This window comes from Paroedura picta, chromosome 13, assembly GCF_049243985.1.
Source record: "Paroedura picta isolate Pp20150507F chromosome 13, Ppicta_v3.0, whole genome shotgun sequence".
Lineage (NCBI taxonomy): Eukaryota > Metazoa > Chordata > Lepidosauria > Squamata > Gekkonidae > Paroedura > Paroedura picta.
The window spans coordinates 17,071,389-17,096,348 of NC_135381.1; the positions used below are offsets into that span (position 1 = coordinate 17,071,389).

Here is a 24,960-nt window from a genome sequence, read left to right on the forward strand (position 1 = left end):
ATAGTTTTAGACCCAATACGTATTCCAGCCACTTCCAACCAATGGCACCTGTTGAAGTTATCAGAACATGGCCTTCCTCAGTGATCCTGAAGAGTACAGACAGGGAGGTGTTTCATGAGACCCTATACAAGTAAAATTATTCATTTATGTTAATTTTTATAGGTAAGAAATGGTTTTAAAATCTTAAATCTAGAATGTTATACACAGCCCTGACAATGTTGTCCTCATAACAACTCTATGAAATACGTTAGGCTGAAAAAGTGATTGCCTCATCAACCAGTGAATTTATTTCCTTCCTGTCTCATCCACCCATCTCATTGAGACTGAAGGAGGATTACATAATTATAATCCAAACGATAACTAGATTACATAACTGAAGAATCAACTAAAATAAGTGTAAGATAAGCTAAATTTCACAATTCAATGGCGCAATAAAGCCAATAAAAATGCAGCATAAAGGGGGGGAACTGCCTGAATTTTGTATAGGAAATTCAAATTACAACCTCATTATGTATATAAAAAGTGGCCTGCAAAACTCTGTATTGCCCAGGCACTAGTCTCTTCATAAATATGTCCTAATGGCTGAACAGTAACCTGAGTAACCTCATGATGCCAGTAGTTCTTGAGATAAAACATAAAAAGACACTTAAAATCTGCCTAATGTCTTCTGAAGCATCTTTGCGTGCTGGACAACAATTAAGCAGCAAGACAGTGGCAATCTTTCATATTTTACCTGCATGGTTTCTTTTTTTTTGGGGGGGGGGAATGTTATGGAGATCCTAGAAAAGGCTGAAAGTAGGATGTCATTAATAAAGTGTCAGAATAGGATCTGGATCACCCAGGTGTCAGTCCCTGCTCTGCATGGACTGCCATGGATGTTTCCTGGCTGAGCTTAGGCCAGTCACAAATTCCCATCTTAACCTATCACAGAGTTATGGGGATAAAATGGAGGACAAAACAATGGAAGCTGCTTTGGGTCCCCATTGGGGAAAAAACAAATACTTCCAAATAATTGCCAGGCCGTAGTTCTTGACCTGAAGTTTCAGAGTCAGCCTTCTTTTCAAAATCATTAAATCAGAGGATGTGGTGTAAAACTCAAGGAAGAGACAGATTATTTTCTGCTTGTGTGTGTTTGATTTCTAGGCCACAGCTCCTAGCCAGCTAGTTCACAGTGGCTGACAACGTTAATTAAAATACAGAAATTCAATAAAACTTTAAATAAAAAACGTTACCCCCACCAAGCCTTCAATTGACTGTAGTCTATATCCAGGGGTGATATAATAGGCCACCGAAGTACCGGCTGGGGGAATAGGATCTTCCTCAGCCAGCCTCAACCAAAGACCTGGAGGAAGAGCTCTGTCTTACGGGACCTGCAGAACTAGTCCTCAGCATTCTTGAGACCTCATTCCACCAGGCAGGGACCAGGGCCAGGCATACCTCTCAAGGGCCAAGGGTCTCCAACCTGTTTGTACCTGCAGAGTGCAAGGCACTGCGAGGAGCATAGGGGGACTGAGTTTCTGCCATTTTCTTTGGCCTACATGCTTTTCACACTACACTATGAGGTTCTAGGTTGTGTGTGTGTGTGTGTGTGTGGGGGGGGAACTATGGCTCTCCAGATGTCCATAGACTACAATTACCATGAGTCCCTGCCAGTATACTGTAAGGGCTTATGATAATTATAGTCCATGGACATCTGGAGAACCACAGTTTGGCCACCCCTGTTCCAGGCTCTTCCACTGAGTTTGCTCTCGTCTGAACCTTCAAGACACCATATATATAATATAAGGGTTTAATAAGCATTAAAGTGCTGAATTAAATGCATGAAGTTCTGAGTAGAAAAGTGGAGACCAGACATGTCATGGGTGTTACCTGCTGTAACTCACTTATAGCTACTGGTTAGCCCTTTGGACTCCTGTGCATTCTGCATATCTGAATACTCTTGGCCTAATTCCATTGCGACTACTTTCTGCACAAGCCATTGTAGATTTCTGCTAAAGGCGGAGTTGCACGAATGCCAGTTTGAATTTTTAAAAGCAACCTGGGAGAAGAAACTTTGACCTGAGAACGGATAGCATGTTGTAGTTCCCCTAGAAATCTGCTGGAGGCAGTAAATCCTAAAAAAAAAAGATGCACATGTATCTGTTGCTGTTCTATGTGACATTTATTTTTAAAGAACAGTGGGGAAGTTGTTTCCCTGTTATTTTCATGTCTGCATGTACATTCCAATAAAATCAGAGTCCAGTAGCACCTTTAAGACCAACAAAGATTTGTTCAAGGCGTGAGCTTTCGAGTGCAAGCACTCAAAAGCTCACGCCCCGAATAAATCTTTGTTGGTCTTAAAGGTGCTACTGGACTCTGATTTTATTGTGCTACTTCAGACCAACACAGCTACTCATTTGAATCTATTCCCAGTCAATATCAGCCTGGTTATATACCATATATATATTTTAAGATACTTTGTTTAAAACATCTGTCTGAAGAAATGTTCATGGCCCGAGTTCGTCATATAATTTAATTCATCTGGGACATTCAATGGATTGTTCTGTATTCCTTGCCATGAGGCTGTTTTCTACTAGAAGAAAGCAATTTATCCAGCCATTTCCTTGGGTTGGGAAGATGATGTACCTTTTCATAGGTGAATGTGTCAGTGGACAGGATTTCGACCTGTAGTACATCAGTTTCTTCTCTCTTCCCTTCTGCTGAAGCCCCAGCTGGACCCGAACCCCAACTTTTTGGGGGCTAGGCAACCTCTGTATAATCAGCAGATGAAGCATTTCTCCCCCCTGTAGAGCACTGGTTCTCAACCTAGGGGTCGAACAACCTTTTCATAGGGGTCGCGGCAGGGCGAGCAGCCCTTCTCTCCAAGGGGGTCCCAAAGTGACCAACATCGCTCCTCTTCCATTTCATCCATACAACAGCCTTGCAGGGTAGACCAAGATAGAGCTTTCATCGGTCTGGAGCAGCAGAAAAGATCAAGATTGGCATGGTGGGACAAGAGGCAGAACTGAACTGAGAAACCCCGAAAAAAAACAATTTATATACAATCATGAACAGTGGATCTTCACGCCATGGTCAGTTTCGGTTTAATTTCTGTGAAAGAACATCTGCATAATTTTATGGTTGGGGGTCACCACAACATGAGGAACTGTATTAAAGGGTCACGGCATTAGGAAGGTTGAGAACCACTGTGTAGAGGATGCTGACTGAATGTTGTGTATGTGCGCATATGCATGCATGTGTGCACAGATGTAAAAGCAGTCATGCACCTCAGAATTTCCACTCAAATTTCTTGTAATATGGTCTACACTACAGGGTTGTTGTAAGGAAGCAATGAGCATCTGTCTCAGGTAAATGACACACTAGGGAAAAGCAGCTTAGACTTGACTCATCTTACAGGCACACAGCAAACTAGGACATTATGAAGGGAGAACAAAGGCAGACTCAGTTTATACAGCAGCTAGAGGGTCACACTTAGGAACATGAAGTTAAATTACCGAAAAGGGGGTATGCAAGAGGAAACATACTTATATATCATATATTTCTAATGATGAGGAAGAAGAGGTAGTAGCTTTTAGCCTGGAAACAACAATTATTAGCCTATCCAAATATTTAGGGTAAGATGATTCTGTATTTTCACCTTTTCTTTGTATCTTTGGTCAGACTGATGTTTGAGGAGTCATGTATATTCTTTTTATTTGTTTAGTATACTTCCTTTCATTGCCAGTGGTTGACCAGAGAGAGAAAAAGTCCCTCCAGGTATTAGGAAAACCTTGGAAGGCAGAGCAGAACAGGGCCTGCAGGTCAGATCAGGACTATTCCACCACAGCGTCAAATATGCTAAACAATTACTTTAGTTATTTTTTATTTTTAGTATAATATTTTGATGCCCAGCAACAATGGTGTGGCCATGCTTTTATCAGTGTACTTTGAGCTCATGATATCAAAACTTATCAAAGTATGTAAAAGAACATGACCTAAGTCTAAACTTGCCATTTTTCACCTCTTGGAATGGGTCCACCTGATAAGGCTACTGAGTTACTCTTTTGAGCTCCTTTTATGATACAGAGGCCAGGAAGATGAGAATCTTGGCTAGCTCCAGAAATAGAAATGGGGCTTTTAAACATGGTGCATCTTCCAGGCAATGTTAAGTCTGGAAGGTATTTTCAGCGCCCCATCCCCCACCAGCAAGGTACAAATTCAAAAATACGAAGAGAAGGAAAAGAATGGCTGTTCTTTTATATCCTACTTTTCACTACCTGAAGGAGTCCTAAAGTGCTTTAAAAACACCTTTCACTTCCTCTGCCCACCACAGACACCCTGTGCGGTAGCTGGGGCTGAGAAAGCTCTAAGAGAACTGTGACTGGCCCAAGGTCACCCAGCTGGCTGCAAGTGGAGGAGTGGGTAATTAATCCTCATTCCCCAGATTAGAGTCTCCCTTTCTCTTAACCATTACACCATATCGAACTTCATTTTGTCAATCATTGAAAGTAAGCTTATAACAGTTTCAGTGGCTATCACAGTGTATTTGAATACAGATTCCACTTCACTTGCCTTTCCTGCCGTCCTCTGGGTCCTCAGCGGCTTTACCACTTCTGTAGCGCAGGAAGACCTGAGAGGGTGATTAGACTCTCTTCTTCCTAAGGGAGGGTCTTGTGCACGAAGGGGGCAAATTTGGATTCAGTCCTCCAAAGTAGCAACCCACCTTCCCTGTTTTCTGTTATGATGCCTCCTAGCAGGAGCGATGCCATTTCCCCCCTCTCAAACAACTCAAACAACTTTCAAGGTCGTGCCGCTTTTTATCCAAGTTTTAAAGAAGTTAATGAGCACTAACGCTGCCAGGAGAGGAGATAAATAGAATATTTTCCAGGGAAAACCACACACTAAGCTGCCTTGCAGCCGCCATCTTCCAACCACTCCCATATATATATATATATATATATATATATATATATATATATATATATATATATATATATATATATATATATATATATATATATATATATATATATATATATATATATATATATATATATATATATATATATATATATATATATATATATATATATATATATATATATATATATATCATATTTCAAATAAAGCTAAATCACTACACTACACTGCCTAGTAATTCAGTCTGGTAAAGAGGGTTGATGAAGAAAAAAGGAGACGACCCTAATCACAGTCTTGGACTTGACTACAGAACAGCTGCATCAAAACAAAATGTTTGCGGGAATCTGAAACACTAATTCTCTGCATAAAGGCACTGTGGCTGCTAGGTATGTATTTTAATATGGGAAATGATGACACTACAGCCGGTGAGAATAAATTAGGGCCTTCAAGAGATACTGCTGGGTTTGTGTGCATGTGTGTTGCAATTTGGGAAACTAAAGTCTAGAGGTGTTGATGAAATTGTTTAATGACACAATTACTAGCATGGGAACAGACATCTGGGAACAGTTTTTATGTAAGTAAGGCATTTATTTATTTAACAGTACCTTGTCATTCAGTTTAGGGAAGAAGAGATCATGGAGCACAAAACAGCAACAGTAACTGGATTACAGATTTGATTTTACATAATACATTCTCCCTCTATCGTCAGAATATAGTGGTTATTTACAAGACATTTATTTAATTCATTTATATCTCACCTTTCTCCCCAATGGGGACCTGAAGCATATATTGTCCCACTCTCCTCCATTCTATCACAACAACCCAGTAAAGTAGGTTAGACAGGGAAATTCCGCACAGTAAACAAAGCTAGGGCCATTCCACACAACTTAAATGTAGCCAAATCTTCCCTTTCGTGAACGCTATTAATTTAACATTCCGCATGACGTCGTAAGCAAACTACAAAACTCCCGCCGAACTCCTGAAACAATTGGAATTTCATAGCGCTTAGGGGGAAATCCAGAAAAGCGCAGAAAAATATCGCTTCCTTTGTTGAGATTCCAGTGAGACTGGAAACCTGTGGGGAATGAATACAATGCTACTGGGACTTCAATATTCCACTAAAATTAAAGGCATGCGGAATGACAAAATTCCACTATTAAATATAGCGTTTCTGCATACTGAAAACATTTGGCAACATTGGTCCTTGTGCGGAAAGGCCCCTAGTGTCACAGATTGTGAGGCAAACCAGAATGGCTTTTGGATCTGCTTCTTAAGAGCTAGATTTGTTATTCTGTGGGACTTTAGGAATGCTGGAGTGGCATTTCTCTCAACTGTAGAGAAGGCGTCTATTAGAGAAAAGGAAAATGCAAAAAATAGCTGGTGGCACAACCGGCTCTGGAATTTACCTGCTCTGAGAGCATAGTTATGCCCTTCTAAATGCCTAAGGCAGAACTATTGTTTTGGTGTTGGAATGTATCTGTTCTCATTTCTGAGAATTGTCCATTCTGATACATAATCTTAGACACAAAACAGTTCCTGTCAATTTAGATTAACAGCTTAGCCTATAGTCTTCATTACGCCTGCTAATGACCTATTTAACATCTAGGTTTCTTTACTTGTGTTCCTGGAACAAGCTTCCTTGGCCTTCAGCTGGGGCGCAGCCTCTGGATACATTATGGCTAATTATATTAGTCATGTGTTAATAAGATGATGCTCCTGTGCTCTATGTCAAACACAGTATTTCCATTGCTTGACAGCTATATTGGTTTCCTTTTATTAGACATGAACATTTCCAGGTGTGTGAGTACATCTTTGCCCTTGGGTAACATAACTGACGTCCTCCCATGGAAAGGTGAATGATCCTCTGAGCACCACTAGTGGATACCAACCTCCAGGTGGGACCTGGGGACCCCCTGGAATTACATCCGATATACATACTACAGAGATCGGTTACCCAGGTGAAAATTTATGCTTTGGATGGTGGACTCTATTTATTATTTATTTATTCATATTTATATACCGCCCTCCCCAAAGGCTCAGGGCGGTTTACAAAAAACTGAAACTATACATAGAACCATACATTTAATAACTATAACATTCATATTATTAACTGATACAACCGGTAGTAGTGTAACATAAACAATAGTAAATCAAACAGGTCCAGGGATCTTAGTGGCATTGTACCCACTAAGGCCTCTGTCCTTCCTACTCTCATTCTCACTTTTTAGGGGTTTCCTAACCTAGATGTGGCAATCCTTTCCCCCATCTACTGCCAGTGGTCAGAGGAGACTTGGACACCATAAAAACCATTTTGGACAGGCAGCAATTACAGTTGATCACATATGACTCCAGTCTTCTTCTTCCCATCGAACAAATTAAAGATTTGAAAAAGACCTGGACACAAGTAGAATAATTTGCTTGTATATATCCCTGCCTATCCATATATTAAATTATTCCAAGCATTTCAGTTGCAACTGCCCTACAATCTGGTCCACTGTGATATTTTAAATTTTGCTATACATTTTTATATTCTAAAGAGGACGGTTTTTCAGAAGTCAGAGCAGGATAGCCCCCCCCCCAGGGTAAATGATGAGCCAGGGGTGCATGAAGCAGTAAACTCTCCCCATGGTGACCCAGTGCTGGGCAGCAGGACACAGCAAGGCCTCAGAACTTGGAAGGGAAGCACAGAGTCCTGACCCTCTCAATGGGCAATTCCGTAAAAAAGTCATGTGGTGGTGGCAAGTTACCCAAGAGAGAGACAAGCTTCTCCAGATGTTGGCCACATCTTGGACAGGGTAAAATGGGGCCTACAGCCCAGAGAAGGCTCATTCTGCCACATTTGCATTTTTACTAGTTTATTGTAACATAATCTTTAAACTCCTTCCTTACCTGTTCCCTGTTGCTTTGTTGCCACTACTCTCCTTTCAGATAAAATCAGACAAGTAGATAGCCATGGCTACATGTGCAGAGGAAGGAGATAGAAAACGCAATCCTAAACCACGCTATATCTTTCTGAATCTACAAAAGACAAAAGAATGAAGATCTGTTTAGAATTGCACTGGCAGCCTCACCTCCCAGGGGATCAACCACAAAGAGAGCTGAGGATCAAAGAGAAAAAGAAACCATTTCAGAACACCAGGTAAGGAGGGTGAAAGCAAGATCTTTTGCAGTGATAGGGATAAGCTTGGTAGAATTTCCTGGATCTACTAGTCATCTAACTGCAATAACCTTTTTGTTGTTGCTGTTGTTGCAGACTTTTATAACTGCCATAGTGTGTGGGGGGTACTTCCTGGCAGAGGCATAACATTTTCAGCACTAAACTGAGATCAGTTTACCTGCCAAGACCCCTTGGACTGTTTCTGCACTGGAAACTTCGCTCTGGCTCTGAGGCGGGAGCACAGATCTGGGGTGGACAAGGTGCACTGGGCGAAATGTTCCTCCGCGTGGGAGCGGGGAGCAGCCTGCCCTGGCTCAAACTTCAGTCTGCAACCCAGCACAAAGCCTCTGGTGTGGAAACAGTCTTGGACTGATGACTACTCTTGAGATTTAGCCAACACATTTAGTTTCAGAGCATCCTTGATGTAATAGGATCAGTACATGAGACTCAAACTACACAACACAGAAAACTGCATGGCAGCTATTTATATATCTATATCATGTAAATATAAAGAAAATGCTTTATGTGGCATGAGTCTGTTGCCATTTCCTTGCTCCACGGCTGTGTCTGCTTGAAATGGAACTGCTCGTGGTAATTATACAACAATGTTGTTTTGTGCTCCTCTCCAGAGCCATCAAGAGAGATCAGAGGCAGAAGCACTTGCACAACTCCCCATAACATATCATTTGAATGACTGCCAGATGGGGATGTGACCCAGCTCCCCGAAACATTGTGCTTAGAGGTGATGCAAAGTGAAACGGAAGTCCAATCTGTGGTAGTTTAGCTATGACGGACCATTTTCACATGAAAGGCGTCAAGGAGTGAACATCCATTCATGAAACAACCTTTGAGAAGCTCTGTATGCTAAGAACAGCATTTGGATCTGTCTGTGAGAGTCTTAAATCCAGTGCACTTCAAAGAAGTTCTGCAAGGGAACAACCACCTCCTGTTAAGTTGAGCTGGGAGGGTGCCACTTGGATTTCCCACGTCAGGCATTAAGAAGTCTTGAACTTGGTCTGTTAGCAATTAAATATGACTCATTGTGTGACTTTATGACAGATCAGAAGAAGAGCTATTCATTAACACTAGGCTGAGCTGGGAGTTTTCCCATTTCAGAGCTGAACAGGTGCTTTTTTGGTGTGGCCTGCAGGTGAGAGTCCATCATTGAGCTATCTTGTCTAGTGATTTTCTGCTCTTTTGAGAGACTGGGTGCTCTAAGAACATGACACAGCTATGTGAACATGGTAGACTTCTTTCAACTCTGGACTCATTCTGGATTCTTTTAATCTGAAGCCCATTGCTAGTTTTGCTACTTTTACTCAAACTGATTCCCCATCACCTGTTTTATTTTTTGCAGCGTTCTATCCTTCTTACACACAGATCTCCTGCCAATGGATAGTTCATGGCACAAAAGTACATCACATTAGCACATCTGGGAGCACCTGGCTCCTGCAGTACTTGCTAAAGAATGGGATCTGACTCACAGCTCATCTACCCTTAGGACTGACTGAAGCACAGCACAGACCCATGGACAATGTAATATATATCGGGCAATTTATCGTTGGAGATTAAAAATGTTAAGGGACTTCCGAAAAGTTTCACTTCCTGTGGTGAACTGCCCAGAGTCTGTTTGTCAGGAAGGGTGGTATATAAATCTAAGAAATAAATAAATTTTCATGCACACTTATTTTCCTGAGGGATCTGGCCACACAAGTTTTGTTGAGTGAAATGCTGTCAGACCTACAGCATCAAATTAGTCAAAGTACCTGTGGATTCCTCTTTTGGAGTATTTTCAGATTTCTGGGGGGAAATAAAGCTATTCTCTTTTCCTAGTATATGTTGATGTGGTAGAAAATTGTATCTGGTATTGTTTCATTTTATTTCTACCAGAATGAATATGGCACAGAATGCATGTAAATACAAAGCTCTCCCTAAATAGTTGTGGCTTTTGCTGACAGATTCCATCTAGCTGTTCTTGAGCTTCCTCCTCTGTGAGCCTTGTCATTAGTCACACCTCATCTCCCAAGGAATCCTCCTGTGCCAAGGGCTGACTCTTTTTTTTTGCCTGTTTAGATTTTTATTTTTCCATTAGCATAGAGTTACAGAAAGGAAAGCAAAGAATAGTAACTAGATTTTACAGTCATTTCAAGAACTTATCTCAATGCCTTTGAAATTCTTCAATTAATCTTTGATTTACCATATTTGTTAATTTGGCCATCACCACCAGTTCAGTAATGTTCTCACATCATAGATCCATCTGTGGTTCTTGGTGTTCTTTCCATCCAGAATCAATGATGAGTCTTATGGCTGTTGTTGCATAGAAGAAAAATTCTGCATCATCTTTAGGGAGACTTATCGGTAAAACACTCAATAACATATTTTCCTGTTTACATGCAAATTTACATTTCAACAAAGTTTGCAATTTGTCATGAACTTTTATTCAATATTTTTTTACTAATTGCAGTTCCACTACATGTGGGAAAAGGACCCAACTGTCTCATGGCATTTCCTACATTCACCATCAGTTTGGTTAGACATTTTACTTATAGCTTTGGGAGTCAAATACCACCTGAAAAACATTTTATACCAATTTTCCTTATATGCCAATAAAGGTACTCTGAATCCTTACCAATTTTCCCATAAAGCCTGACATTTAGTCAGGTTCACTATTTTACACCATAAGCATTCCCAATCTTCTGTAATGGTTTTACCAATGTTCTGCACCCACTTTACCATACAGTTTTAAATTTATTCTGTCTCAGTTTCATAAGTAAGGAGAAGGTTGTAAATTCTACCCAGATGATGTGGCTTGTCCTGCATGAATAATTTTTCAAAATCAGTTTGTTCTCTTAGCTTTCCATTGGAGTCTTTCAATTCTTCCTTCACCATTGTTGGCCATTGTAGATATTCAAACCAATTTACTGTTATACCATCTTGTTGTAATTTTTGCCAGCATTTCCTTTTCCCTGGTGAAGAGGAGGTGTCTGAAATGTCAGTTCTGGGTTGCAGGAGAATGAGGAAGCAAAGCTGCTTCAGTCTATGGGCAGAGGCTCCTGTTTGGGGCTTGCCAGTTATTAAAAAAAAACCTTTATGGAGGAAGGGATGGTATGGTGAGGGCTTTAAGCTTGCATACTGCAGTCAGCTGTGGTATATCCTGCCCACTCTTTATGAGGAACAGTACACCTCAGAGGGGGAAAGATGCTGGTTTTGGTGTTCAGAAGCCTGTGCATCCCCATGGAAGAGTCTCTATATCCATGAACTACAATTCCCACAAGGCCCTGCCAGCAGCATGTTCCAGAGCGATGGTCATGTGACTTTGCAGGAGAACACACGAAGCTCCCCTCCCACAGTGACAGTGACAATGGTTTAGAATGCATAATTGCTCAGAAAACCAACAGTGCAGGAACAGAGCGCAATTTAAAAGGGTCAGCATCATGACTGCAGAGGAAAGCAGTGCATGCACAATAGGCCCGCGTTTCCTGGACCCAGATCTGGTTCTCCACAGCCTCACAGCAGCTGCGAACAATAGCTATTAAACAAATAAAGGAGAGCCTGTTTCAGCTTGGCACACTGCTGTGGGGGAAGAAGTGCTCCTGCCTCCCTGCCCCTGCTGTTTTCTGCACTGAAACAGCAATGTGGGAGGGGTATTTTGTGGAGCACCCCAGGTAACTTCTCCCAGCGCCCTTCTATCCTTGCAGCAGCATTCTGGACCCCGGTTGGCTTTGCTTTATTGACATAGCCATTGTGAGGCTGCAGGGAGCCCAGATTCTTCAACAAAGCAAACCTCCTGTTCGGCTCTCCGGCACTATTATTGTTATTTATCATATGGTGCGTGTAGTGCAGCCAGGATATCCAAAGATTCTCTGGCAGCCAGACAAGGGACATTTAAGGGTGGTTTGCCTCCATGTCATAACCCCTAGTGTTCCCTAGAGGAACTCCATCCAAATCCTTGGACTACCAGCCAGGATTGACTTGCCTGGGCTATCCAAGGGCATGGGAGTGCTCTAGCCCAGGGGTAGTCAACCTGTGGTCCTCCAGATGTTCATGGACTACAATTTCCATGGGCCCCTGCCAGCATTTGCTGGCAGGGGTTCATGGGAATTGTAGTCCATGAACATCTGGAGGACCACAGGTTGACTACCCCTGCTCTAGCCTATCTCTGTTCCAGTCCCATGATGTCTGGGAATGGGTCTGCTGTACCTTTCCTCTTCTGCTGCCTTTTATCCATTTTCCTTGGTCCAAAAAAGCAATTTGCTTTTTGTTTGTGTTTTATTGTATCTGAGATAGAAATGTTCAATCAATCAATAAATCAAAAAAAATGTTTAGTTTTGTTTTCAGCACTCCTTAAGCAGTTGTGCAAATGTGTGGCAACTTAGGAATTCTATCTTCTGCTCCTTTCTCAGCATAATCATTTGAAGCTTTGTTGGTGTGCATTGGCAAAGAGGGCGATGCTGGTGTCAGACATGGCTTCTAGGAAATTACATGGTCCAGGATTTTTGCCTGCTGGAGCCTTGGGCCAGGTTCCTTTCAATGCATCAAGGCCCTATTATGTCAGGAAATGGCTGTGTTCCTAAGGAAATATGTGAGCCATTAAGCTCCAGGAGGAAGAAATATTGACACAAGCAGGAAATATTCCACTAGCTGCTGTGGCTAATGGAGAAAGAAGGACAATCGAGAGAACGAGGGAAACGGGGAATAAAACTTCACACTATAAAATGACAACATCCTATTTTTTATGACATCTAACAGGCAACAGGTTTCCTTCCCAGAATAATCATGTGAACACTCCTCTTAAGGGCTATGTGTATTCAATGCACCACAAACAAAACAAGACGTAAATAAAGTATAGATCGATCCCAGCAGCCGGCTCAAGGTCGACTCAGCCTTCCATCCTTCCGAGGTCGGTAAAATGAGTACCCAGCTTGCTGGGGGGTAAACGGTCATGACTGGGGAAGGCACTGGCAAACCACCCCGTATTGAGTCTGTCAAGAAAATGCTAGAGGGCGTCACCCCAAGGGTCAGAGATGACTCGGTGCGTGCACAGGGGATACCTTTACCTTTATCTAAACATGTTTGGCCCTGATGAGTCATCCCTCAAAGGACAAACAGCCCTGAAAAGGACTGCCCCCCTTAACTTGCCTTTTACTGACAGACCAAGGCTTGAAGGTTGACAATGTTGTAGTTACCTAACAACTCTCACAATGGCCACTGTATGGGGCATTCATTTCTTAAAGGTGCAGGTACTGCTGCTTCCATTATTTTGTTTTAATCCATGGCGGAAGACTTTGCTGGATGAACATTAAATATTATTTATTTATTGCATTTTTATATTGCCACTCCCAGCATAGCTGGCTCATGGCAATTTACAAATCAATATACATCTCATAAAATATCAATAAAATATAATAAAACAACAAAATCCCCATATAATATTCTAAAACAGTAGTCCCCAACCTTTTTATCACCGGGGACCTGTCAATGCATGACAATTTTCCTGAGGCCCGGGGGGGGGGGTAGTCTTTTGCCAAGGGATGTCGCTGCCACTGCCTGAGCCCCTGCTCCACTTGCTTTCCCGCCAGCACCACTGACTTCCCGCCCCCCGCCTGGGAGGTGCTGCCAGCAGCAGCTGTGCAGTACCATGCCGAGGGGGAGCCCCAGCCATGGCAGCCGCCAGAGAGCACCAAAGGGAAGGAGGACAAGGAGGAACCGTGGCCCGGTACTGACTGATCCACGGACCAGTACTGGTTCCTGGACCGGGGGTTGGGGACCACTGTTCTAAAATACAAGTACAAAAATAGCAGCATTAAAAACAATCCCCTTCCCAGCAGACTGCTGCTTTGGCCTTCAAACAGTCATAATAAGAGAAACAAAATCTGTCCAATAGCTTAATCAAATAATATTCAAAATATAAGTCTGTTATCTCTTCATTATAAATTCCACCTAGACTCAGCCAAAACTGTGTCTAGATGCTTTTATCCATGTTCAATTCTTTCATCAGTGGCAATGAGTCTTAAATCACAAAACATTCTTATTAGTATAACATAATGTAACAAATAATTGGAAATGTTCAAGAATGTCCATATCTCCTATTAATAAATTCAGTGTATTTACTCTCAATGTACTTTGTTTGTAATATAAATCTGTTGGAACAAATGTTAAAATGAAACCTACTAACTGCCAAAAGCCTATAAATTTATATCTTACTTTATTGTTTATCATTCTTGAAATATAATTAGTCCAAAAAAAATGCTCACATGGTATGGAGACCAAGCCTGAAAGCTTCTGGCCTCAAATTACCTCACTCAGCTGTGTTCATTTATTTTGCTGAAGTATCTGAGTCAGCAATACCTTGCTATTCAAATTTAAAGAGGCATGCGTCACCAATTCTTACCACATCATTCCCCTAATAATCTACATATTATAATTACTGAAACCTGCCTATGTGTACAAGCCACATACATGTATATACCAGCATAACAAATTTAAAGGACTATCTTTTACAAAAAGCAAGTTAGATCAAAGTGCACATTTAGCCCACGAGGTTGCATTGCCTTTAAGTTGAAGATGTAATAACATTCCTTTTGCAGCAGTTTCTTCCTCACTTCGAACAGTCATGCCATCTCTACTTCACAAAGGAGTCTGAGGCGAGGGCAGAGAGGGTGCTCAGGAGGAATCTCATCAATAGAGCCCATCAGGTGGGACTGCTGGTCTTCCCACAAGAGTCCAACAGCTGAATAGAGGGCGCCTCCAGTGATACTTGCTTTTCCAGGAGCCCCCCCCCCCTCCATTCCTAATATCTCTGGGTTATGGATAATGCTTTGCTCTCAATTTTGACAACCATACCAAAACCTGGGGGTTTCCTAGCAGCATTGCCTGGATTCACATACATCTGTTTATCCACAGTTTCCAGACACTGATTTATGGCAGCTCTTGGATGCTTCATGAAAGAAATATAATGCTCTGTATCATTGAGCAATACCTACGGGGCATTAAAAAAAAAATCCCAGTTCATAAGAAGTCTAGACAGAACCTGGGAAAGGTGTTACCCAAATCATTAGTACATGTGCAGCCCGTATAGCTAGTAAGGAGAAAACATACATATTGTGGGATATTAATAATCAGGATCATAAGCCTGCATATACTGGAGTTGAGATGCAAACACTCAAATGAAATGAAGGGGGATAAGTGTTTTAAACAAGAAATGTATTGAATTAACAGAAAGAGAGTCGTTAAATCGGGTACATAAAAACAGCACACTACAGAAAGGAAATAAATACACAGGTGAAGTATAAACACAGTTTAAACCCTTTCCTTAACAAACTACTTGCCACTGAGGGAGAAAATAAAGGGGGAAATTGAAGACATACAAAATTGAAGACATCCAGAAAATGGGCAGCTCTGAAGACAGAAATGGAATAGACTGGAGAAGTGCAGCAGGATGGGGTAGAAAAGTAGAGAAACTAACTGTACAGTTGGGGTAGCAGGCTGGGATACCAAACTTATTACCAACTGGATGAACGGAGGGATAAATTTCTGTACATTTTTGCTGAGATTGAGGAGGGATTGGAATGTGGAAGTGGTGAAAAGTCCATGTCTCCGTAGATGAGCTTATTTGAAAAAGTGGGGGGGGGGGTTGTGCATCGTGGAGGGGAATTTTCTTCTTTGCATTTATGGCAGAAGTCCCCAGGAGAAGTGTTCCTTTATGGAGATTGACAGGTTAGAGAGATTAGTAAGGATAGCTGAGTATTTTACATGATGATGTAGGGGAAGAAATCTTCCTGTCCAGTACTTAAGATAAGGAAGAAATAGCTGGGACTGACCCATTGCTCATTACTTTGATTATTTGGGTTATGATATTATAAGCTGCCTCAAGCCTAAGGGAAGGGGGAGCACAGAAATATAACAAATAATAATTGCTTAAAACCAAAATATCAGGCAGGGGCCTTGAGGGAAAGGGCTCTTTAGTTGACTCCCACCAGATATGGCTTTCACATGATTAATGGAGGAGTTTTTCATTGCTAGATGTCCATATGTGCAGTGATCAAAATTGGAGTCCCCAGTGAGGGAGAGTCCTGGGACATGACAGGTTAATCTCAAGCAACAGCTGCTTGAAAGATAAATTCACTACCGCTTTCTCCAGTCGCATTGGAGACGAGAACTGAAAAGATGCCCATCCTACCCCTCATATTTTCTGCAACTCAGAAGAGTATTTCCTGGTAATAATCTCTTGCCCTCCTATCTGTAAGATTATCCTTCTTATCTTAATGGTTAGGAAGCAAAGGAACATTAATTATTCCAGGGTGCACAAAGTACACCGTGCGCAGCACTTACACCAAACGCATGCTTATCAACATTGTGGACAATCAGCTCACACATAAACATGCTTCACATTTGCTGAAAGAATCATGCCTCACTGGTTACGCCCATGGCTTGTGTGTCTATCTCCCTCCTCAAGGAACACATCAGAAATGTGTTCAGATTTGCCCAAGGAATTAAAGTGATGAGAAGGAGTAGCAGGAAGCCTTGGGTTCAGGCTGGCCAGGAAAGGGCAAAAAGGCAGACTCCTGTCCGATTCTGCATGGATGGAAAAGACCAGGGCAGTGTTGTTATGGACCTGGGGCTAAGTCCCGTGCTTACACAATGTCACCACCAAGCTGCCACCCTCCTGTGCCTGGTGTGGATCGGGCCCCAGAAGCCCCGTGCTAAGGGAACATAGAACCCTTTCAGCGCTGCAGGGGCCAGTAGGGCCTGTGTCAGGGCAGGGCTGTCAGGCAGGAAGAGCTTGCCCTTCCTGGACCAATTCCTCCCCACCCTACAGAGGCCTGCAGGGTGCACAAAATGCCCTGGACAATTTCGCGACACTTCATGGTGCCATGGGGTGGACCATGGCTTTTTAAATTTTATTTTGCAGGACCGTGGGATTGCATGAAACGCAATCCTACCTTCTAGCAACCTCCCCCCTGCACGGTGGAACCATCCTGCCACCACTGTGTTTCCCAGGGGACACATTTCAGCAATAGCACTGGAATGTGTCCCCCATGGAGACACAGCACGCTGCAGAGCCAGCAGCTCCACAGCAACATACTGGCGGCAGGCAGAAGGGGTGCCACTAGTGCGGAATCGGCCTCCTGAGATCAAGCTTTTGTTTAGTCAGCCTCGAGGATCCTTACCAGATGTTTGTTGGAGAGCCCTTGTTGATGCCATTCCTGAAGAGGGCTCTGCATTTTCAACCATTTTAGGCCTGGAGGGAAGCAATAAGACGTAAACATCGTGCTTTTAAAAATTCTGCCATATGTGATCTGCACAAAAACAGGCAGTCAGGTGTCAACCTTAACTGCTGCTTGGATGACTATAGGGAAAAAAAAGACACAGAAGTCTCAACAGAGATTCTATAGAGTGGCTTTCATCTCCCACAACAGCAGTCTAATTGCCCCTTGGAGACTGTGAGCTGGGCAGTACTGAAGTCCTGTGGGCTGGATATGGCTCTTCCTAGGAAAGTCATGTCCACGTCACTGTGTTATACAGCAGCAATCAAAGGCACATGTAAGCCATTAACACAACCACAGCTGATCAGTACAAAAAGGAATCTGCTTGTAAAAGTATCATGTCATTAGGAATTAATCCAAGCCAAAGGGCACTTTCAATTGTTCACAGAGTGATATGGATTAGCAGCCTGCTGTTGCATGGCTTGGTAGTCAAAGGCATGATGTTGCTGGCAGAATCTCTCTTGAAGATGAGGCAGGGCCAAGTCAGTCCTTGACTGGTCATCACCAAGTCTGGCAAAGAACACTGTTATTTGCCCTCGTTTTTATTTCTGGCTTCAGGCCACCTGTTGGGACCCTGACGGAGCTAAAACAGTTCCGCAGGGCCTGTAAAAAGGACCTCTTCCGCCAGGCATTTGGTTGAGGCCAGGCACAACCAACAACATCTGCAGGGCCCCTGCCCCTCCCCCCTTTCAAGAAATCCATCAAGGCATTCTGCTCCTGGACCTGTTTGTATTATTACTGTTTAATGTTTTGTTACCCTGTTTTCAAGAGCCTCTTGTGGCACAGAGTGGGAAGGCAGCAGACATGCAGTCTGAACGCTCTGCCCATGAGGCTGGGAGTTCGATCCCAGCAGCCGGCTCAAGGTTGCCTTCCATCCTTCCGAGGTCAGTAAAATGAGTACCCAGCTGCTTGCTCTGGGGTAAATGGTAATGACTGGGGAAGACACTGGCAAACCACCCCGTATTGAGTCTGCCATGAAAACGCTAGAAGGCGTCACCCCAAGGGTCAGACATGACCCGGTGCTTGCACAGAGGATAGCTTTTACCTTTACCCTGTTTTCATCAGTAATATTAATGTTATAGTTATTTATATGTATGGTTCTTTCTTTAGTTCTCAGTTCCATGTAAACAGCCCTGAGCCTTTGGGAAGGGGGGTATATAATAAACAAACAAAAAACAAGGTCTGGGACCCTTGCTCAATTAAGGGCATTTATAGTTCAGGAGATGCAAAAAGGGCATAGATTTATATTGGCACTCTGGTCATGCCAATGTTAATGTTGTCGTCCCTCCCACCTGCACAGGGCTTGGTTTCTGCCCATGGATCAGTTGGGCATCCTCATTACTCATAAGTTATGTTCACTGAGTAGCCTACTGCTGAGGTTATGCTTACTAATGTCAACAGCAGCAGCTGAAGAAGAAATTTTAAAAAACCCACAAAACCCGATTGTCAGTGAAAAAACAAACAAGCAAATCAGTCAGCCCGAAACCCTCCTTGACACATCAGCCAACACATACTACTGGCTTTAGTCTGTTTGTATAGTCTTGCTAATGCTAAGGCACCAGGAAGATGCTCAAAATGTCCTTGAGCATAGAGGTCTTGGGTTCAAAGTCTCTGCAGTCGATGAGGATCTCAGGTAACCAAGCTGGGAACTGTCCCTCTGCTAGAGACTATGAAAAGCTGTTGCTACCTTTCTGCTTTTTTTCTGGCTGAAAAAGTTCCATGGATGCCCATGGTTTTCAACTCTAATTCTATGCCCAAGGTCACCCAGAGAAAGCCAGAATTTAACCTTGGGGATTTGCAGTCTAAAGCAGGGGTAGTCAAACTGCGGCTCTCCAGATGTCCATGGACTACAATTCCTAGGAGCCCCCTGCCAGCAAACGCTGGCAGGGGGCTCCTGGGAATTGTAGTCCATGGACATCTGGAGGGCTGCAGTTTGACTACCCCTGGTCTAAAGTGTTAGATGCCCCAAGCTCAAACCAGATGTCTTGCAAGTCAGGCAGCAGCTCCAAGTTCCACATAGCCATTTGGAGGTAAAAAACTGTTCACATCTTAAAGCCAGGATCCTTCTGGTCCAGGCAATCAGGTGATATTTGACAATGTCATCGGTTCCTTTCTGCTACAAAGCTGAAACTCAAAAGGGAAGTTTCACTTCCTCAATTTGGAAAACGTTTTTGAGCCCTAGGGACTTAACTGACCAGCCAGCCTGCTTGCCAAGCAATGGGAGCTGTTTGGCCTAAATAGCTGATCAGCTTTGCAGAAATCCAGGGCAGACCCAGCATGTATAATTAAGCAGTGTACAACCTTATAACATGGCAACTAGAACAGTGTGGTTATGGCTTCTCTAGGCCAAGGACAGGAGCAATTTAGTTGCCCATAAGGAACTTCAGGGGAAAGGCTAGTTGGCACCACAGTTCCCACAGAATTAGTTATGCTATTCATAACAGATACATCGTCATGACAGCAAACTCAAATGAAACCCCAAAGAAGTGTGAAGTCAGCCAACAATGTGCCAGAGCTTGCAGGAACATGACCACACAAGGACACTGTTGATTTGGGCTTGTGCAATGTATTGCTGAAGATCCGTGCATGAAGAATTCCATGTTTGTGACTATTAGATGACTCAGGAAGAGGTAGGAAACACTCTTACTGACATTTAAATAGAATGTTCTGTAACTAGCTTGTTGTGGTGGTTAAGAGTGGCAGCTTCTAATCTGGTTTGATTCCCCACTCCTCCACATGCAGCCAGCTGGGTGACCTTGGGCTGTTCTGACCCAGCAATCCTGACAGAGCTCTCTCATCCTTACCAACCTGACAGGGTGTCTGCTGCGGGGAGAGGAAGGGAAGCCGACTGTAAACTGCTTTGGAATAGGCTGCCTAAGGAGGAGGTGAGCTCCCCCTCATTGGCAGTCTTCAAGCAAAGGTTGGATACACACTTTTCTTGGATGCTTTGGGCTGATCCTGCGTTGAGCAGGAGCTTGGACTAGATGGCCTGTATGGCCCCTTCCAACTCTATGATTCTGTGATTCTGCTTTGAGACTCCTCTGGGCAGTGAAAAGCAAGGTATAAAAAACAATTCTTCTTCCTCTAGCTCTAGGTATTCTAGAGCAGGGGTAGTCAGCCTATGGTCCTCCAGATGTCCATGGACTACAATTCCCATGGGAATTGTAGTCCATGAACATCTGGAGGACCACAGGTTGACTTCTCCTACTCTGGAGTGTCTCCAGAGTGCATGCACTCAAAAGCTCATGCCTTGAATCTTTGTTGGTCTTAAAAGTGCTATTGGACTCAATTTTTGTTGTTCCATTTTCTTGATACATCAGGACCAGCCTATTGGCAGCACTAGAGTTCAGTCATCGGAACTCCATGTATATACGTTGGCCCTAAAAGGCAAGCATTCTGAGCATGGGTGTGCATGAGCTTCATATACACTGGGACCAGAGCACTAGGGAAAGGTGCCCTTCACATGCAGAGAGGAAGCATATTCAAACTAGGCCAGCTGCGCCGTATAAAACTACATGTTGTAGATTTCCAGAGCTTCTACTCTGGTCATATAGGGTGGACCTCCACTTTTGTTCCTACACTGTTTCACTCACTGAAAACAAATTCTGGGGGAAGGGGAGAGCTGTGTTGTTTATTTGGCCTTTCCACTTTGTCAAGAATCACAGCATCCAGGGGCTGGGTGTAGTTTAGCTCTTCAGTTAATGGTCTGAAAAACAGCACAGGTTCAAGTGTGCTGGGAAACTCCTATCTTGCTCTCTGTGGAAAGTCATGGTCAATATTGGGAAAGAAGCTATTGAACTCAATAGGCCTCGAAGCAAGCAGGCTTGCAATTTGCTTCTGAAGCATGGTTTGAAGAGTGGTGGAGTCCATGATTCCAGGAACACCTCCCTCAGATACGTAAATCTCTTGGAGAGGAGAGAGACACACCTATACTTTAGGAGGAAGTGCACCAAGGGAATCAAATGATAAATCCTACACCAAAAGCCTGATCTCTCTTGACCCACCCATGACATAGATACTGCTGGAAAGGGGAGATAGGGAAGAAGTGTTCAGCATGGAATGCGAAAATACAAATAGCTTTCTTTGGATCACTTTATGCATTGAGGTATGCTAAAATAATACAAAAAAAGGTGGCAATAGCAGCATATAATTCCTCTAGGGTAGCAAAAAAACTGGGGTCAGTTCTGAGTCTGGGTCATCCATCTTCCCCCTGGATCAGAAAAGGGCAACTTCATGGTGGTGGAGGGGGTGGAAGGGATGTTGCCTGCGGCTCACACAAGGGATCGCTTCTCCAAATTTGTCCCCCAAAGAACGTTCCAGTCAGCAAATACTAAGAGCCAGTTTGGTGTAGTGGTTAGGAGTGTGGACTTCTAATCTGGCAAGCCAGGTTCGATTCCACGCTCCTCCACATGCAACCAGCTGGGTGACCCTCGGCTCGCCACGGCACTGATAAAACTGGTCTGGCCGAACAGTAATATCAGGGCTCTCTCAGCCTCACCCACTTCACAGGGTGCCTGTTGTGGGGAGAGGAAAGGGAAGGCAATTGTAAGCCGCTTTGAGCCTCCTTCGGGTAGAGAAAAGCAGCATATAAGTACCAGCTCTTCTTCTTCTTCTTCTAAGTTGCTGGTAGTCCCTGGCCCAAAAGAGATTTGCCTGACCTCAGCCAGAGGTCCTGGCTCTTACCTGGTGGAATGAGCTGCTAGTGAATATTTGGGATTTGACAGAATTGCCAAGATTCCTCAGGGTTTGTAAAATGCCACTTTTTCACCAGGCCTATGGTTGAGGCAGGGCAAGTCAGAAGAAGTTCCTCCTTCATTTCTCTCTTCCCCTAGTGTGACCTCCGCTTTCCCAGTGTGGGTTCCTCTCTGCCCATCCGTGACCATCAGTATGTTGAAATATTGGTAAAGCCAAACAAAACTGTGGTGTCATGGAAGAAGGGACATCTTTTAATAACAATAAATTCGTAATAATCTTTATTGTACTTGTATTTAACCAAAAGTAGGTTTTAAATGCTGCGAACTGCCCCAAGACTTCTAGCAGGAAGGGTATGGTCAATAAATTGTTGTTGTTGTTGTTGTTGTAGAAAATCTTGGCTTTGGCTTTATTAAAAGAAGAAAGCAGGGAAAACATTAATGCGTGTTAGGAAAGAATCTTTAATATTTGTCAAACCCCAGCACATTTCACATCAAGTTTCTTCAAGGGGCTATCACTGTAATAATTAATTAGGAGGTTCATTAGGAGTCGCTAGGTCTTTCCCCATTGGCCTGGGCTGGGACCGGAAGGCTGAGGTGCGCATGGCTGGGTTAACTAAATTAACTAAATATTGGAAATAAATTGAAAGAATATTGGATTTATACTTGGTGTGTTCAAGGCAGCTTTGGCAAAACTCTGAATGTTCCATGGTGTAAAGAAGAATGAACTCACAATCTGGAGGTATGCCTAAACTATCCAATACTGAGAGAGCTGAGATACAAGGTTTCTCTTGTATAGTCAGATCTTGTTAATCATTGCTATTAAGCCAGGTGCTTTTTCTTCCTTGTTTATTTTCGGTTTAAATTTAGTCTCTTTGTCAAAGTAAGAAGAGTTGGTTTTTCTACCACACTTTTTACTACCCGAGGGAGACTCAAAGTAGCTTACAATCACATCCCCCTCCTCTCCCTGCAACGGACACTCTGTGAGGTGAGCGGGGCTGAGAGAGTTCTGACAGAACTGCTCTGTCAGAACAGTTCTAACAGGACCGTGACTAGCCCAAAGTCACCCAGCTGGCTGCCTGTAGAAGAATGGGGAATCAAACACAACTCACCAGACTAGAAGCTGCCACTCTTAACCACTACACCAAGCTGACTCAGCATAACTGGCAAGAATTTCCCTATGTGGTTTAGCCTTTAGTGTCAGTTAACAGTTGTACAAGAATGGGGAAAACCTAAAAATAAAAACACAGTGGGATTATAGTGGAGTAAGACAGGTGGTGTTTATGGTTCATGGCAAACAAATCTTTAAACCGCCCATGGCGCCACGGGCGCCACGGACTATATAAATGGCTAAGGGGTGTAGAGGTGGGATTAGTCCGTGATGAGGAAGGGTCCGGATTGGACCCTTCCTCACGACAGACAATCGGAGGGACCAATCGGCAGGCGCGAAGCGCCTGCCGATTGATCCCTCCGATTCCCAGCTCCAGGAACTGCGAGCCGCGCACAGCGCGGCTCGCAGTTCCTCCCGGCCTGACGCGGCGAGAGGCGCAAAGCGCCTCTCACTGTGTCAGGCCGCCGACCCAGGGAGCCCCCGGCAGTCGCACGAAGCGCAGCTGCTGGGGGTTCCCTGCCTGGCGGGCTGACGCGGCGAGAGGCGCAAAGCGCCTCTCGCCACGTCAGCCCGCCACCAACAGAAGAAGCTTGCCGCCCCCGACCAGCCTGCCGCCGCCCCCGACCAGCCCGCCGGACCAGCCCGCCGCCGACCAGCGCGCACACCACTGCGGTAAGGCCCTAGCGCCCGCTGCATTCCTCTGCAGCGGGCTTGATTACTAGTAACTGAATAATTGCATGAGGAGGAAGTGAGATTTTACACATACCCACCCCTCCTTGACGTGCTAGGAATTCTCTCTGCTGATTTGATTCATGTGGTTCCGTTTATCTCTCTCTATCTCACCTGATCTGAGAACTGTCCCAGGAGTCTTACAGGTCTTGACTGAAATAGAGTAGATAAAATATAGTAGATCTGATTGGCACTATATGCTATTTTGGGCGGTTTCCATTTCGAGAAAGTTATCTTTAGAACAATGCTTTTCTTTCAGTGGATCTTTTTGGAGGCCCTGTGTGAAATCCTTTATGCCAGAAAGGCAAAACCCCACACAGGTTCTGCAGTCTGCGAGGTGCGCCCTAAACCTCTTGCAACATCAGGAAGGATTCTGGTCATAACTTGTTGGCGTTAAGATTTTCGACTCTTCAAACTCTTGGGCAGGGTTAGTCAAACTGCGGCCCTCCAGATGTCCATGGACTACAATTCCCATGAGCCCCTGCCAGCGGTCGCTACCATCATCCCACTACCATCATCCTTGCTGTCACTCATTGGGCTGTAGACCGGCCTAACTCACACTTGTGAGAATCACAGTATTGCTTGTTATTTGGAGTCCATCTAACACAAAAGTCTGCCTGAGATCAAACAATTGCACTGATTTGCATTTGCAGATTTGGACTTTGCTGCTCTGATCCGTATTGTGTCCTGCCCTGAAGCACCACTGTGCATTCTCGCCTCCTGTGGGCAGCAGGGATGACACATCACAGCAAGGGTGTTGGTGGTTGCATCCTAGGGGATCCTTGAACCTGATGTAACACCGCTCTCGAACCCTGAGTGAGCAGGGAGTGAGCACGGGTTCCACTGAATCAAACATTCCAGAACAACCACTTCCGGATAGTATCCAGAGAGACAGAACAGTACCTTGCCAAGCCACTCCTGCTGCTGATTCCTCAGCCACCTGTTCCTGGACTACAAAAAGCTTCAGAGTCTTCCACTGCAGGGCATGCGAAACCAGGACTTCTTCACAACTCCAGAAGCAAAGACGCGTGGGAACAAAGTGCCGTGCAGAAAGGCACCTTCTAGGACTTCAGGCATCCCAAGAATACGGAATGAGCTTTTGAAGTT

The 24,960-nt window shown here is 43.8% G+C and overlaps 1 long non-coding RNA gene across 2 annotated transcripts; it reads right to left on the bottom strand.

Annotated features, from left to right (window-relative positions):
• Positions 1-5,259: 5,259 nt before the first annotated feature.
• Positions 5,260-24,884, bottom strand: LOC143823153 (uncharacterized). Of its 2 annotated transcripts, none has more exons than XR_013226396.1 (5): positions 24,757-24,884; positions 17,227-17,297; positions 10,254-10,363; positions 7,789-7,917; positions 5,260-5,974 (listed from the first exon to the last, which is right to left on the bottom strand). It is a non-coding gene; the product is annotated as an uncharacterized LOC143823153 (long non-coding RNA). The 2 variants fall into 2 exon arrangements; XR_013226395.1 differs by having other exon boundaries at positions 5,260-7,293.
• Positions 24,885-24,960: the final 76 nt, after the last annotated feature.